An 18,841-nucleotide genomic window follows, 5' to 3' on the forward strand; every position below is an offset into this window, starting at 1 on the left:
GCTTTTGTAAAATAAAGAAAACAAACAGGGTGCACTTTCAGCCATCTAAGTCTTTCTGAAAGCATCACTAAAATGAACCAAAACTCAGCGATCAACAAATATTCTCTGTTAAACTAATCCATATGAAACCATTGCATGCTATTAATGTGATGATCATCCAGGTGCGATGCAGGAACCTGTAAATGCCCACATCACCTCTGTAAACAAAGCAGCAAGATTCATCAAGTTCGTCTGGGCTACTTAAAATTTTTGGAAGAAGATGCGCTGTGAGGAATAAGCCTTGTATTCACCTCAGTATAAGAATATGATGTGATGCACAGCTTGAGCAGCAGAGGAGATATTTTCTGATTAGTAAGTCATTTACTTTTTATTGTGTACAGTTTGCAAATATCTGCTCAAATGTAGATGTTTATAACATGCTTAATAATAATTTAGTTTTTTAGATATAAAATGTTGTTTTTTACTGTATGATAAAAAATTCTGTATGATACACATTCTGTAGCAAAACACTAGTCTACCACATCCAGTTTTCAAAAGCCTTGTGAAGAAATGTTCTGTGAGGGGTTTATGGCCTTATTCAGTGACCTACAAAAAATAAATAAATAAATAAATTATATATATATATATATATATATATATATATATATATATATATATATATATATATATATATATATATATATATATATATTTTTTTTTTTTTTTTTTTTTTTTTTTTTACTAAACTTGCATTAACCTCTTTTTTTCTCAGAAATGTTGTACATACATGATGATTACAAATTATTGGAGCATGATTTGTGCTGAATGCAGTGTAATCAGACTTTAACCATTAATATGTTTATAAGAAACTGAAAAGAGCAAAAATGTCAGGGCATGTCAAAACTTCTAAAATATAGTCATGCAGAATAAGACATTAATATGTGCTGTATGACAACTAACAAACAGCAAATATGATAGTAATTTGCATGCTAATATGCATCTGCTTAAAAGTGAGAATTAGTCCTTAAACTAAATTGTTACGGTTTATAACCATTATGAACACTTTAATTCTTTTTCTTTTCTCCTTAAAGTCTTAACTCAAACATTAGCAAACATGGATATACATTTCTAGATTAAAATTTGGATATTAAATTTGTCAGTCCCTCTACAGTGCAAATCCACTGGAGTAGCTCATATTCTCAAAGGGAGGAAAATATTAAATTTATATTCTAGCCCCTTGTTCTGTTCTCCAGAGGCTATCAAGTGTAAAAGATGTCCCTGCCTGTGAAGGTCCTGTCACGTGAATCAGGGTGTCAGGGCTTCGACACACCTTTTAACAAAAGCGTCATGCGCCGTTTGACTTCCACATAAAAAGCATTGCACATAGCGTGACTGAATGGCAATTTTTTGGGTCTCTTGGTTTCATGAAAGCAGATGGTGTATACATGTACTTTAAGCAGTCAAAATTGTGCATGGAAATGAGAGAGTGTATCTAAATTTGAGTTGAGAAAATAAAAACATACTTTCTGTTGCTGTGATACATCACAGAAAGAAAGTAATGAAAGCTAGTGGGAAACTGGGCCAACACATTTAAACTTGGAGCATTGCCTTGCAATAGCTGACTTGCATGCATTGCATGGGTGTAATGCTACAGCTTGACGCTTTGCTGCATAGAGTGTAATTCATTAATGAATGATGAAGAGCATCATGTGAAACGATCTATGTACAAAAAATAAACGGTGATCACATCACTAAAACAACATGGACCAAAATGAAATTTTCAGACATGAAAGAGCATTGCACTTGAAAGTTTACTCATTGAATTGTGAAGCATGTTCTGGAAATATTTAACTTTTGTTGGTTTGTGAGCTACAATCTATGTTCTTGTGTGTTCTTCAGTGTCCTTCAGAGAGCAGCGAATTCTAATAAATACACTGTTTAAATTCCACTGCCAACCAACCAAACTATATATGAATCATGTATTTTTGTGTATTTAATATTTTGATTGCATTTTGTTTTTCAGTGTCCTTGTTGCAAATGTTACATACACTGTTAAAAATGTATTGTATTTTTACAGGAAACTGCTGGCAACTAATTGCCGTGAATTTACAGCAAACAATATGCAAGAAACATACTGTTGATTTAATACAACACAATTCTGTGTTTATACAGCAGTGTTGCTGTGATTACAGTAGAATTAATACAATAAAATGTTGTATTTTGTATTGTTGTCATACAATCCTCAACAGTGGTGACAATCCCGAAAAAAAAGTTGCAGCAATGCATGCTGGGAGCCATGAAACATCACCATTGTTGTGTTTAATACGCCAAATGTTGATGTCTGTGAGTGTATAAATAATCTAAACATGTTTTTAACAAAAAGTTAACAAAAACAATATTTATTCACTGTTAAACATCAGTGTACCAATCACAAAGGTGTTTCAAATTATTTATTTTTATTTAAGTTGGGTCATTTAGACCATTTTAGTGAAAGTCAGTTGGTTGTTATTAAAACAGACTTGTTGATCTGCTTTATGTATGCCGAAATGTTTTCTGAAAATAACTGCAACTGCAGAAAAAAGTATTGCAGCAAAAGTTGAGGGTCTAGAGCACAACTGAAGCAAACCCTGATCTCTATGATGGTGATCTCAAAAAAAAAAAAAAAAAACATTTTAATTAAGACATCAACATCGTAACCTCTGTGAATTCTCAATAAGAACATCTGTAGATGCATGACAGAAATAAAATCATTCTGGTTAGTATTACTACAAGTGAAGCTGGTAATGCTGTTTGTGGAGTTGTTTATTCAGATCTTGAGAGATTTAAAGTCTTGTATCTTCAGTTCACCTAAGACTGTGGCTGAAGAAAGTTGTAGTTTGTGTTATTATTTCTCTTTCTTTCAGTGCTTGTTCACAGCAGGTGTTTGAATGACTGAGAGAATGTTGCAGGAACATTTTACTAACCTTAAAATAACATTATACTAATATGGAAACTGGACCTTTTTATGTTCTTGGAATTGTACAAATCAACGTTCCTAGAATGTTGAATTTTAAAATCAAAAGTAAGTTGAAAGAATGTTTGAGAAACATCAAACCTTTTAAAAAGTTTATTTTAGCGTTAAGAAAACTGGACTTTTTATGTTAGAAAGAATATGAAAGTACCAGTTTTAATGCTATCCCACAATGCTTTGTGGTGTCTGTAAAATAATGCTTCTACAGTGTAGTTACAATAATATTACAGGACTGTCCATCAGTTTCCCATCATGCATTTGCATTTACAATAAAAACCATGAATACAGTGTATTGTTGTAAAATATATTGTAAAATTACATCAATTGCTAACAGTGTACTTCAAATAGCAGCATGATAGGTATTGACCTAATTATGCAGCATGTTTAATTCATCGCTGATAAAATGTATAGCTTGAATGCACAAGTCACTTTAGATAAAACTATTCTCCAAGTGAAAATAAACCCATTAACCTTATTTTGCATAAACACATCTTAAGTGACAGCCTGATCAAATATGTGTTAAAAAAAAAATAATAATAATTGCACAATATGTAAAACTGGAAGATCAAATTCAGCGCTCCACGCAGTGCGCTCTGGTTGTATCCTGCACATATGGGCGAATGGTGAGTCATAGGTCATTTTAGTATTTCATGCATGCAGGAAATGTTCATATCTTGGACAGCATATGTACTAAATACAGCAGAAATACTTGGTAGGATTGTGAACACAGCCTGAGAGCAACTCTGTGTGCAGATTGTGAAGGCTATGAACATATTATTCACACTGCAGATTCACTCACACCAAAGCAAAGCTGAGGAGAGCACACCTGCATGCTGCTTCAGATAAGACTCACATATGAAATTGCAATACTGCAGTCATGAAGCAGCGGTGGCATACTTTGATTCTTATTTTCTTTTTTTCTTCTGCTTCTCTCTCTCTCTCTCTCTCTCTCTCTCTCTGTCTCTCTCTGTTGTGTATAAATTAGTAATCAAAGGTTCATTTTCAGAGTCACAAAAGTCTTGATTAATGAGTGTAAATTTCATTAAAAAATTAATATATATGTTGAAGGACAACGTGGATCCATTCCTCCATTAATTCTCCAAACCGCTGGACCTACCCAGCTAACAAAAACATGTTCTAAGAACGTTTTGCTAACTTTTCCTTTTAAATTGTAAAAAAAAAAAAAAACAGAACATACTTGGCTATTCCCTAATGCATTTCACTCTGTGCAGAAATGTGTCAGGCTGTAGTGTTACATCCATGCACTGCACGCAAGTCAACCATTGTTGCTTTGGATGTTTTGCTAAAATGTCCTTTTAAGTTGTGAAAAAGTTATGAAAGTTATAAAAAAAAAACACTTTTTCTCAATATTCTCTGAATACTTAAAATGTAGTTTTCTTAAATGCTTGAAAGAAAGAGAGTTTTTTTTTCAAATATAATGAGAAAGTTACATTTGAATTTTCTGTGATCCCTCTTATAGTAAGTGATAATGATTTTAAAACTGTAGATAAGTGTTGAACAAAAATGCTTCAGAATAGTGATGCATGAACAATGTTCAAATATATATATATATATATATATTTTTTGTAACACATTATACAAACTTTGATTAATAAATCATTAACAAACATTAAATAATGCATAATCGATCATTAGGTAATATATATTCAGACATAATATAATATGGTTGTTAATGTTTGCTAATAAACTCATTAAACATTAGATAATGTTCAAACATCAAATTAAACTTTCAATTCCACATGATCAAGCACTTGTTCTTAGAAAATCTACAAATGATTTTAACAGATGTTATAAAATGATATGTGGCACGTGACATGACTTTGTGATCATGCCATCAGACCACCCAGAGCCATATGTCTTGGACACTCGATTGAAGAGAGGGGCGGAGCTGTCAACTGATCACCACCTGGTGGTGAGTTGGATCCGATGGCGGAGGAGGAAGCTGGACAGACTTGGCAGACCCAAACATACTGTGAGGGTCTGTTGGGAACGTTTGGCCGAGCCCCCTGTCAGAGAGATCTTCAACTCCCACCTCCAGCAGAGCTTTGACCGGATCCCAATGGAGTCTGGAGATATTGAGTCCGAGTGGACCATGTTCTCCACCTCCATTGTCGCTGCGGCTGCTCGGAGCAGTGGTCGTAAGGTCCCCTTTGCCTGTTGAGGCGGCAATCCCCGAACCCAGTAGTGGACACTGGTAGTAAGGGATGCCGTCAAGCTGAAGAAGGAGTCCTATCGGGCCTGGATGGCTTGTGGGACTCCGGAGGCAGCTGACAGGTACCGGCAGGCCAAGCGGACTGCAGCCCGGGTAGTCGTGGAGGCAAAAAATCGGGCCTGGGAGGAGTTTAGTGAGGCCATGGAGAAAGACTATCGGTTGGCCTCAAAGAGATTCTGGCAAACCATTTGACGCCTCAGGAGGGGGAAGCAGTGCCCTACCAACACCGTTTACAGTGGAGATGGGCACCTGTTCACCTCAACTGGGGATATCGTCGGGCGGTGGAAGGAATACTTTGAGGATCTCAACAATCCCACCAACTTGTCTTTAGTTGAGGAAGCAGTGGCTGGGGACTCGGAGGAGGACTTGTCCATCACCCGGGCTGAAGTCATCAAGGTAGTTAAAAAGCTCCTCGGTGGCAAGGCACAAGGGGTGGATGGGATCCGCCTTGAGTACCTCACATCTCTGGATGTTGTGGGGCTCTCTTGGATGACACGCCTATGCAACATTGCATGGTGTTTGGGGACAGTACCTCTGGACTGGCAGACCGGGTGGTGGTCCCTCTTTTTTTTTAAGAAGGGGGACCGGAGATTGTGTTCCAGAGCAAGCTAGTGTAAGAGGTCTTTACACACACACACACACACACACACACACACACACACACACAAACACAATTGCATAATAAATTAAAAGAAAATAGAATACAAAAAGATTACAAAGGTAGTTAAATTTTTATTTATTTTTTAAGAATAGAGTTAGAATTGTGAATGTTAAAGTTAGAGAGTCAAATAACAATGGAAGAGATGGGTTTTAATCCAATTCTTGAAGATGGCTAAGGACTCAGCTGCTCGGATTGAGTTGGGGAGGTCATTTCATCAGGAGGGAACATTTAATTTCCGTAAAAGTGACTTTGTGCTTTTTTGGGATGGCACAATCAAGCGACGTTCACTTGCAGAACGCAAGCTTCTAGAGCACATAAGTCTGAAGTAACAAATTTAAGTAAATGAGTGCAGAGCCAGTGGTAGTTTTGTTGGAAACATCAATCCCTTAAATTTTATGTGAGCAGGTATTGGAAGCCAGTGAAAATTGATAAACAGAGGGGTGTCGTGTATTTTTTTTTTTTGGCTCATTAAAAATTGATTTGCTGCCGCATTCTGGATTAATTGTAAAAGTTTGATATAAATATCTGGAAGACCTGTCAAGAGGGCATTGCAATAGTCCAGCCTGGACAGAACAAGAGCTTGAACAAGGAGTTGTGCAGCATGTTCCAAAAGAAAGGGCTTGATCTTCTTGATGTTGAATAAAGCAAATCTGCAGGATCGGACAGTTTTAGCAATGTGGTCTGAGAAAGTCAGCTGATCATCAATCATAACTCCAAGGCTTCTAGCTGTTTTTGAAGGAGTTATGGTTGATGTGCCTAACTTGATGGTGAAATTATGGGTTTGCTGGAATCACAAGAAGTTCTGTCTTGGCAAGGTTGAGTTGAAGGTGATGGTCCTTCATCCAGCAAGAAATGTCTGTTAGACAAGCTGAGATGCGGATAGCTACCGTTGGATCATCAGGATGGAATGAGAGGTAGAGTTGAGTGTCATCAGCATAGCAGTGGTATGAAAAGCCATGTTTCTGAATGACAGAACCTTATGATGCCATGTAGACAGAGAAGAGAAGTGGTCCAAGAACTGAGCCCTGAGGCACCCCAGTAGTAAGATGTTGTGACTTGGACAACTCACTTCTCCAAGATACTTTGAAGGAACTATCTGATAGGTAAGACTCAAATATTGAAGTGTGGTTCCTGAGATGCCTTTTGCCAGGAGGGTTGACAGGAGGATCTGGTGGTTAACCGTGTCAAAAGCAGTGGACAGGTCAAGCAGGATAAGTATTGAAGATTTGGATTCCGCTCTTGCCAGTCTTAGAGCTTCAACAACTGAGAGCAAGGCAGTCTCAGTTGAATTTCCACTCCCGAAGCCAGATTGGTTGCTGTCAAGGAGGTTGTTGTGTGTGAGAAATGTAGGGATTTGGTTCAACACAGCTCGTTCAAGTGTTTTTGCAATGAAAGGAAGAAGGAAAACTGGTCTGTAGTTCTCTAAAAGAGATGGGTTGAGGGTGGGTTTTTTTAAGTAGTGGAGTTATACTGTATAAGCCTGTCTAAATGATGAGAGAAAAACACCACTGTGGAGGGATGTGTTGATGATGTGAGTGCAGGTACAACTGCAGGAGAAATGGCTTGAAGGAGATGAGATGGAATAGGATCAAGCGTGCAAGTAGTAGGGTGATTAGAAAAGATGAGTTTTGAGACTTCTGCCTAATGTGAGAGTTAGACGAATTGTTAATTGTTAAGAGTGGTGCAGAAAGTATCAGTAGAACTGTTAGCATCAAAAGATTTACAGAACAGTTTAAGGGAAGGAAGTGTAGATGAAACCATTGCAGATAGCCGGGAGGGTGAAAGTGTGCGTAGGTTATTTGTTATTTGTATTTGTCTGGTCACATTGCATAATGCTGCATCGCAACCAGTGTAGATGGTATCACTGATTATCATCTTTTGATGCATTGCATTGTGCCACTCACATCTATTGAAGACACAGTGTAATGCATGAGACAGTGAGCCACAGCCTTCGATTCGTATTGTATCGCGTGAGCTACCAAAAAACGTGGAAAACCAATACATATGAAGCTGCATATGGGATGCTAATAGTTAAAAGTATCAATTTTTTAATCTCACAGCATTATAAAATCATTTTGAAGTCATGACATAATATTGTGCAAGGAAATGTGTGAAACTCTTATTGGAAACACTGGCCCTGTAAACCAAACTTTGTGTGAAAAGGAATAAAAGTACTGCTAGAGTTCTCGTGTTCATTTCAATTGGAAACTGCAGTGAATTGTATTTTTATTTTGTAATGTTTTGGAGCTTTGCAGAAATGTAAGTAAATGTACGTATTTCTAATGAGCCGAAGTAGCTATGTGAACAGTAAGTGAATGAAAGTTACATATGCTTTAGACAGTCAATGTGACAATGACGAGCACTGTGGCGTGTTTACAGTAATTTACATGTATATGTAGGGCTTGCTGTTGAAATTAAGGGTTGTATAGAGTAGCATCCATATTTATTCAGCCAAACAAATGTATTCATAAAAGTGCATAGTTTTATTAAATTTGTAGGTAATTTATTATATTAATTAATTAATTAAATAAATTGTGGTGTGTGTTTTTTGAGCAACCTTATCAATGCTCTTGCAACCACTCAGAAAACCCTAACAACCACAAGCCAGTTGCAGTTCAGTTCATGAAAAGAACAGCCAGCATTACAACATCTTCATTAGTTTTATGTTTCGGCACATTGCTACAGTTTGCTAATGTGATCAAAATGACAGTGCAATCTTCCTCAAACCATCACAGTGCACTCAATTATTACATCCATTGGCCCTAATATTGTTCAAATGAGGGAAATCATGGAAAAATAAAGCAGCTGATAGTGCTTGCTGGGCGTTAGGGTAGGTGGGAAGAGTGTGGGTGGTGACCTTGTGCAAAGATGATCTGCGCATATGCTTGTGTTTGTGGAAAGAGTTGGGAATTAAGTGAGATTGAGGGCAATTCTGCTCTTTTTTTGTACCAGCAGGGGGTACTATGGTTCTCTCGAAATGCATATTCTTATTACACACTTGCCCAGCTGTGCCCATGGAAAACATTGTGGATTTTGCCAAGCACAAATAAACCTTACAGCACCAATTCACAGCTGTGCTGGGCCGAGGCATGGAGTCTCAGTCCTCTCCGTCTGCTCAGTGACCACTCCAACTGAACTCTTTTTTCACCTAATCAGATGTAAACAAAAGGCCACGGTTCAGAACGCACAGATGTAGTTGTTGCATATCATCTAGCAAAAAGAGACACGTGTCATAGAGTTTATTTCTGCAATCAACATTTTACAGATTTGGATTGTTGTTATGGGGAAAGTGTGCCATACTTCATCCTATCCCAGTTTCTAGAGGCTTCAGAGTCTTCCTTTAGATTTATCAATTTGTAGGTTGATTCTCTTGTAAAGTTTAAACAATGCACTTTTTATATACAGTCATACTTAACCCAACACAACAAAATAATAAGCTCAGTTCCTCTTATTTTTCTTCTCCCATGTACAGTGTATATGGTAAAACCCACTCATTACCTAAAATTTAAACTGGAGCATTGAAAACACTCTTCAGTCCAAACTAGCAGCTACAAATACATCTGAAGCCGGATGAGAAAGTCTTGAGAATTTCTGACGCAGATGGAAAATTTCAGGCCATGCCAATCACATTTCATCTAACCCACTTGAGGTAGCTGCTTTCAATCACCTGTCTCTCAGCGTGCACATTCACTCTTTTTATTTGTATTTTTTAGAATTAACCATATAACTCAGTGTTCTGCCATGCACAATATGCAACAGTGCAACAACTGCATGCATATTTGACAGTGTCTGAATATCTACATTGTGAAAGGATTGCACCTATAGAAATGAAACCCACTTACATTAACAGATAGACATCATTTTGCTCTAAGTAATGTATAAGCTCCTTAGTGTTATCATCGCGTTTCCTGCTTAACTGATGTTAATGTGATTTATGGCTGGATGAGTAGAGCTACTCTAGATCTATCTGACAGAAGCAGGATTCTGTGACTCGGTCATGTGCATGTCAGTTTCAAAGTGTTCAGTGACCCATTTTATGCTTATCATGTTTTAGTATATAGATAGCATTGCTAGACTAAATTTAATGTAGGAGCTAGTTCAGTGCTTTTCTATAGATTCAGTTTCAAATATGGAAAGAAGCACAATTGTAACTTTTTTTAGATTATTTGTTTCATCTGATAACATTTTTATTTGTCTTTTATTAAAGACCACCAGTCCCAAGAGCACCATGTTATGATATAAAGATACATTAGCATGTATAGTACTATATTATTCACTAACCACCCCAAGTCCTACTTGACCAGACGCTATTGCAACTGGCATTGCGCTGCGTCATGCATACTAAAATGAGCTCATTGCCATTCTTTTCAGCACAACATAGCATGAGATATTCACAGAAATTTTAGTTATTTGTGTTGCACACAGGGCCACTTTAGGCAAAACACTGTCGTGCCGCCTCCACTTCACACTTATAATTAAACATGATCTTTAAGATGCACATGAAAGGCTGGATATTTTGTTTATGTATTTGCAAGCCTTTTATATATATAATAATCATGTGGCCTTTTAAAGTGTTTTGCCTATATATAAAACCTTGAATTAATGTTTTAGTATTACTTAATTAAGCAAGATCGGACATGTACCATGCCTGGTATCAATATGAGCTTAAGAAATTACATTTTCCTATATGTTAATTTACGTTATATTTTGCCAACTTGAAGAATCTTGAAGATTGTTCTCTTGCATAGCCAATCCTGTTTCATATGCAAAACACTCTGCTTGAGACAAATGATCGTAACATTTCCCTCCAAAGCTTCCATTCCTCACTGGCTCACTCAAATCCTTTTTCAAGGGTTTGGTTTCCTCACACTTTAAAGGTCACTGATCACAAGATCAGGCGGTTCTTTTAGATTCTGAGAAGAGAAGGATGCTGAGCTAGAAGTCTTCTAAGGAGCCCTAAGATTGTGCCCATCTGCGGCCTTGTCTTTCCATTCACCAAAGATCCTCAGACTTCAGCTGGTTCTCTCTCATCAAGGCAACATCAGCCAAGATCAGCTGGAGCCTTTGTCTCATTGTTTGATCAATTCAGTATCCCCATTCCTGTGTGTAAGAAACTGAAGGTTTGCTCAAGGCCACCAGTCTGCTGAATCTCAAACAATATGATAACTTCTTGCATTCCTGTACTCTGTTTAGGCTCTCCTTCCATTGCTTAAATGTATGCTTGTGTGTGTGTGTGTGTGTGTGTGTGTGTGTGTGTGCGTGCGTGTGCGTGTGTGTGTGCGGGTGTGTGTGTGTGTGTGTGTGTGTGTTAGAAGAGTTTAAGTGTTTAGTAAATTTAACTAAGTCTTGCTTGAGTCACACTCAAAGTTGTATGTTGTTTTGCTCATAATTGGAGTCCCTAGTAGTATTGTACAATAAGGATGTTATTCTATATACCCCGGAAATAAATATTTCTCAAAATCAATAAACCATTAATACCTGGAATATATTGGGAGAACAGTTTTGTTGATTGAACGAAAATTTGGTAACACTTTACTTAAAGCCTTCATGTGTAATGCACTATAAAGGGTTATTAAAGGGTGTAATGCATTATAATCATTCACAATGTGCATTGTAATACATTATATCCTAAATAATTATAACTGAATTCGAAATGCATAGTGTAACAATGAGTAGTTAGGTGTTATAATGTATTAACTGTTGTTACAATTATTCATGAGATTGTACATTGGATTATAAGGTGTGTTAAAAGGCATATTCAATGCATTAAAACTACTTTATAATGCATTATACTACATAAAAGCTTTTACTAGTGTTACCAAAAATTCTATTAGCTTATCCAAATATTTAGAATTAATCATAACATATTATGATTAATTATTAACATTTGCCATCTGAGCTAATTTTCTACACCATTAAACTCAACATTCGTTTTACCAGCCCTAAATTACATTGTTTTCTCAACCGATGGTGCTGTTTGGCCCACGGGGGCATTAATCATAAGACCTATATGTTTTGCGACTGACTATGGTGTATATGAGAATGACGTAAAGTCATAATGTCCAAAAGATTTAACACTCGACCCCAGGCAAAAGTTACAGCCTTATTAGGCCATCCATGCATAAAGTCCTTATTAAACAGTAGTCACATTTCTTTTCCTGTTGCTGACCATATTAAAAATGTTTCTGCAGTTGTGTGCTAAGATGCTCCGAACATGTGGCTTGTTATTTTCCAGAAGTGGGACACACGACGGTAACCTGCTTGACAGCCAGCGTACTGCATCCAGAGTTTGATGCTACCAGATTGTGTCCTGATAAGTAACACTTGAAAAACAAGCTCTCCTCCAAACCATTATATACGCAAGTCTGAATTATTCATCTTGGAGTCCGTCATGCTGTTTCAGTGGTTTGTGAAATGATTGTTATTTCGGGAGGGACCACTGGGTTTTGCACCTTACAAGTATTGATGTGAATATGCTCTCCCTGAGCAATCCCGCTAAAACCTTAAAATATGTAAAGTATCATTCAAATGCTACATGGGCTATACTCTCCATTTCAAACCTAAATGACTTGGGAGATTGTTTCATAACATTAGCACTCAGAAGATATTATTAGAAAGCAGATTAGATTTTAAATGAAACATGGCCATGTGCCTTTTTGTATTGTTGTCTCGTTCATGCCATAAAATTGAGATAATTCTCTGGGGTGTTGAAAGGCTAATGAAGGCATCATGCTATTATATTCATGTCAGCATATTTGGCTGATTGCAAAAAAAAAAGTCTAGACTCATTTAATCATGTTATGATAATTTGGGCAGAGATATATCAGTTTTATCACAATTACTATTTTTCATTGGGGTTAGTGATTTAAATTGTTTGTACTACGGACACAAATCATCCTCAGAAAGAAAAGATGTCCCATCACTCTTCATACTGATCAGATTGGTGGATGATTAAGCATGCAATGGAAAAAATCCCATAGACCATATAATGACTAGCATGAGATTATAAATTCTTACACATTGAATTAGAATGTAATTTTTACACTAGTGACAGTGTTTTGGTTGCACCATTAACTTTTAAGCTAATAGGTTAATGTAACTTGTTGTCCATTTATCAAGTTTATTAACTGCCCTGAACTTGATTTATACTAGTAGAAATGCACCCAGAACTCCCTGTCAACCTCCTTGATATAACCCCCTGAGAGCTAGCCACCACATTAGCTTATAAGTGCACAAAACAAATGTCAATTGCCAACTGATCTGCGACATTAATATTTATGCACATGAAGAAAAACTAAACCCACCTAATTGTACAACTGTATATCCCACACTCTATAATTTAATCTGGAATAGTACTAAAACAGAATGTATTTGACAGTTTCACAGCCTCAGACTCCGTGATGTGCAGCACTACAGGTGCAATATTGTTTTTGCTGCACAATAAAAGGCTGATGACTGTTTTCACAATGACCTTTAACGCTGTGAAATCCGCTGGGTCTGCATCAAAAATCTTTATTTTGTGCGAGTAAACACAAGTTGATAGCTGTTAGTACATGAGAAGGAAATCCTATTGAGAAAGTTTGGCCTTTAGAAAGATACCTCTCTCTGAGGAAAATGTTTAAACTGAGATTACAAAAATGAGAAATAACAAAGGCGCAGATCTCAAGATATTCACCAGTTATATTGCACATTTAGAAAGGTCATGATATTCTATAAACATCAGGATTGGGAAGGGCTGGTATGGTTATAGGCTTTCTTGCTGTTTTCAAACTGTCAATATCTGTGAAGGGACATTAACCCCTTACTCGTATCGGTGTGGAGCAGAGACTGTGCTCTGCAGCGTGCATGAACTTCTAACTTCTCAACTGCATGATGCCTGAAATCATTGTTGATTTGGAATAACATTTAGAAATTTTCAGTCACAGTTTATTTTAATGTGTTCTTGTTACAGTGTAATTACTCAGGTATTGAATAATATCTATTAACAATATGTGGTAATATTTTATAATAAGTTTAGAGTAATAAAGTAGATCATTTGCAAACTATTAGTTTATAGTTAACACATAATTTACAAGCCGTAGTTAATGCATTTATAGACAATTAGTGGGCACTTGGTGACATTTTCCAATTTTCCGTGACCTAAAGTGGGATCTATTTCCGGTTCATATGTTTTTAGCAAAGCATTATCTAAGTAGTTATTATGAGCTAATTAAACAATGATAATTGTGTTAATTACAGTGACAATGAATGAAGAACTCACTATTGTATAGTGAGTATATATGAGTCTATTAATGTATTAACAACTGTTTATAAACTGTTTATAAACTGTTAATTAACTATTATTATATAATCAACTGAAACTCTTATTAAATACAGTTTAAATACTGAATCGCTACATTATATTTTCCAGCGACGAGAGGATAAAATCACTGTTTTTAAGTAAACTCACTCTAAAGAGAGAAAAGCACAGGCGCGCATACACGCAACTTCCATCTCCCCCCCCCTCTATATCTCTCTCTTTCTCTCTCTCTCTCTCTCTCTCTCTATCTCTCTCTCACTCTCTCTCTCCTTCAATATTAGTGATTTTTAATGAATGGGAGGACTGTCCCCCCTCAGAGTCTATGGTGGTTATCGCCCTGACCAGACAAGAAAATATGTTGTGGTACTATAGTTCAGTCTATAATGATACGACGTTAGCAAATATTAGTGATTTTTTACATTTCTTTGAGTAACATGACCATTAATATGAACTCACAATTGAATCTAACATAAAACAAATGATTTTTTTTTTGTTAAAATCTTTATTAATGCCAATTTTATTTTTACATTTATGTGTCTTTTTGTTTGCTCAGGCAGCCTTGAGCCCAATAAAATTCATACCCCTTTGTTTGAAGTGTGGTCCCAAAAAATCTTTGTTTGAAGGGCTGTCTGGCCCTTCTCCTTACCCCTATCCCTCAAACCAAAAGAGAATCGAGACACCACTACCCCTTCACGTGAACGCGCGAAACAGCGGGGTAGGGGAAGGGCTAAGTGGTAAAATTTGGATAAGGCCTTAGTGTTAGTTGCTTGAATTTACACATAACTTACTGTTATAACTATATATTAAATACTATAGAAAATACACATGTAACAAGGACACAGATTATTGATTTCTAAAGCACTATACAATATTTGTATGTATTTTTCTGCTATGACTTATAGTAATAATGCAGTAATAAAGTACTTATAAAACATTTTTGCAAATTATTAGTTTATAAAAAATGTATATCTACATTGTTAATACATTAATATGCTAAGAATGAATGGTGGGTTCATTGTCACTGTAATTTTAAAATTATTGTTTAATTAGTTGTAAAGAGTTAATGTGTTTTTATTATTTGTTTTTTATTTATTGTATTCTAATGTATTTTATGCATTGCTTATATTTGCATATACAAGAAAATACGAAATATTTGTCTAATTATAGACACTCTACATTTTTCTGCCTATACATTTGTGTGTGTGTGTGTATTCATAAAACATAACAAAGGTATAAATAAAATAAATAAATAAACAACAACAAAAAAGTTTACTTTAATGTTTAATTAATTAAATAATTATTTACTGTCTTTCTGTACATTTTTAATTTCATGTCTAAAATTATCCAAACACTCAAGACTTCCACAAACTTGCATTACACAAGTAATATTCAGAATGAGAGATATATTTATCACCAAGAAGTTTAAGGTGCAAAATTATTCAGTAAAAATATCTTGGTGTGCATAAGTTAATGCAACACCTACAAGCTGAAACTACACCTGCCACTTGACAAGGCTGCAATGAAAAAAAAAAAAAAAGAAAAGAAAAAAGATAAAGATCCGTTCTCATCTTAGCTTTCACTTTATAACATGCATTTAATTATTTGTCCTTTTCCATAGGGCCATTCTGTCCATGTTTATTTGTAAACCAGGACCACAGTTATGCACCAACATAATTTGCATAATTGGTTACTTGTCAGATGTGTGAACTGCTCATTATTAAGAAGGAGACAGAATGAAAGAAAAGGGACTTGCTAATGTGATGGGGGAAAAAATGGCATATCAGAATATCTCTCAGACAAGGTAACCATAGTTACTGCAGAACCGAGAAGAATAAAACTCCTGTGAGAGTGAAATACATTGGAATTAAAACCCATTTTTCTGAAGCATTGCAAATGACTGGTAAAGTGACTTCCCATTTGAGATTGAATATTGAAAGCTATTGGATGTCTGATTGGCCTTGTTTTTTTTTTTTTTACATGTGCATCTTTGAAAGGAACATGACAGTCATGACATTCAGTGAGAGTCTGTCATCATTGATGATAAATGATGGGTGCAACCCTGTATTTCAGCCTTGAGGGAAAAGTGCACAATATTGGTTTATGAGGTACGGAGTCCAACACTGGGATACTGTTCATTCACTGTGTCTCACATTATGCTGTGTGGAGGAATGGCATCTGACAATACTCTGTTCTGCAACCACAACAGCAGTTGTAGTGTAACTAACTTTTATGGTAGTTCTAGGGAGTGTGTGTTTTTCAGTGGAGTACACTTTTCTTCCAGTCTATCCATCTCCAGTATTTAGACTAGCTGTACTCTGTGTCGCACACACACACACACACACACACATGTTTGTTTTTGTGTAAAGTGTGTTCATCCCATAGGTGTAATGGTTTTTATTCTGTAGAAACTGTATATTGTATGGTCCTTCACCAACCCTACACCTAACCCTAACCCTCACAGGAAACTTTGTGCATTTTACTTTCTCAAAAAAACTCATTCTGTATGATTTATAAGTGTTTTGAAAAATGGGGACATGGGTTATGTCCTCATAAGTCACCCTCTCCTTGTAATACCTGTGTCATACCCATGTCATTATACAGAGATGTGTCCTGATATGACACAAAAACATGCCCACACACACACACACACACACACACACACACACACACACACACACACACACACACACACACACACACACACACACACAAATAAATAAAATATAAATAAAGAAATATACATTTGTTGGTGGATTTACTCTTTTATTTTTATTTTTTTTGGCACTAACAGGTCTAATGAACACAATGACCATCATATTTGTCCTAATACATCACATGTAGTTCAAGCCAGGGTTGCAAGGCTCACAGTTTTTCCTTTACCAAACATTATTTGTGGCACACGTCCCATCCAGTTATTGCAAAGAGATTTGTGCTTTGTTACTTTTAAGAAACCAAGGCTGAGCATTCAAATTATATCCAATATATTGCAACATTCAAACAATAAATGCTGTTTTAACACTCTTAAATGTGGTGTGACAAATCATTGCATTTCTCTTTAACAAAAGTTATAGCATGAAATAAATATGCATGAATGAACATTTATGATGAAAAAATACTGAAATGCATCATGTCTCACGTCTCATAATCACCCAATCAGCACTTTAACTGTGGAAAGGCGCCAACTTCAACTATCATCTACCTGAAAAGTATCCAGTTTACACAGATTGTTAATTACCTATAAAAACACTAGAATGAGCTTATATTTGTATGTATACATGATTCTGACATGAAGGCAAGTATGTGCAATCGATTATACAAACATTTCAGTATGATATCTCTCTCTGTACACACACACACACATATTTTATATGTATATATATATATATATATATATATATATATATATATATATATATATATATATATGAGAATAAATGTAATATAATACTTTAAAATTTGAGCTCTGTTTGTACCACATGAGAGGCTCCCTGTATCATTTTACCTTTTAAAAAAACCAAACTATCTGTATTGAAATTGGCATATCGTCTCGGCTAAGACACTAAGCACACTATTGGTGCTTTTCCTTCATGCTGAATCACTTATCAACATCCAACACTGGACACCTCAGTATTTCATGAAGAGAGACGGGTCATATGTGATCTTTGTGGGACAAGGTGCACCAGTCATAGATCCTTACTGAAGTTCAAGTCATCGTCTTGTGTCTGTCTCATCTCCCTTGACAAATTGAGTCGCCATTCTCCACAAGCCTCTCAGCTCTCCACTGCTCCACAGTAATGCATAACGTTCTTTCCCACTTTATCTACAGTAGATTTGGCTCATCACATGAAACAGATTGTCAAGTGAGTTGAGATTAAACTTTTCCATTAGTCAAGAGCGTGAGAAGGGAGGATTGGGAAGCAAGAAGAAAATTTGAACTCTGGGTTAATATGCAGTACTAAAATGTGTGGTTGTGCAGTTAGCAAATTAGTAGTGTCTGCTAAGGCAAGTATCACTATTACTAGGCAAACCCATATTAGAGATGCAATTACAATATTGTCAATATATCACACAGTACAGTCACACAGTAGCAAATGGGGTTGCCAGGTCCCAGGAAAATTTTAAACCAACACCACCATCAAAACACAGTTGACAGCTGCAGGATTCCAATAAAGGGCCTCAAAATAAATTATTTTATTTTATGTAATCTGTGTTTTTAAGTATTATTTGGATGATTTTAACTGTTTAAATGTAGAATGCCTATATTTAAAGGGATAGTTCACCCCAAAATGAAAATTAGCCCATGATTTACTCAACGTCAGGATATCCTAGGCATATCTGACATTCCTCTTTCAGACTGTCACAGAGCTGCCCTCTGTTCCCCCTTCCTAGTCTTTTTTTAGCATTAACACATGAATACATACTTGGGTTTTAAAACTCTTTGTCAGTGAGGTGGAGAGATGGATGATACACACACAAGCACACACATTTACACACCTGTAATTAGACTGTTGTGTTAAGACTGACCACCTGAACACCAAAACCAGTGGACATTTAAGTTTTTCTTATAAACTGTTGGCTATTACCTGGATCAGCATTTATGGTGGCGGCCATCTTGAACTGATTCAAAAAATCCGAAATGATTTTTGTCAGCCTTTTTAT

Source organism: Carassius gibelio, chromosome A21 (assembly GCF_023724105.1).
Source record: "Carassius gibelio isolate Cgi1373 ecotype wild population from Czech Republic chromosome A21, carGib1.2-hapl.c, whole genome shotgun sequence".
Lineage (NCBI taxonomy): Eukaryota > Metazoa > Chordata > Actinopteri > Cypriniformes > Cyprinidae > Carassius > Carassius gibelio.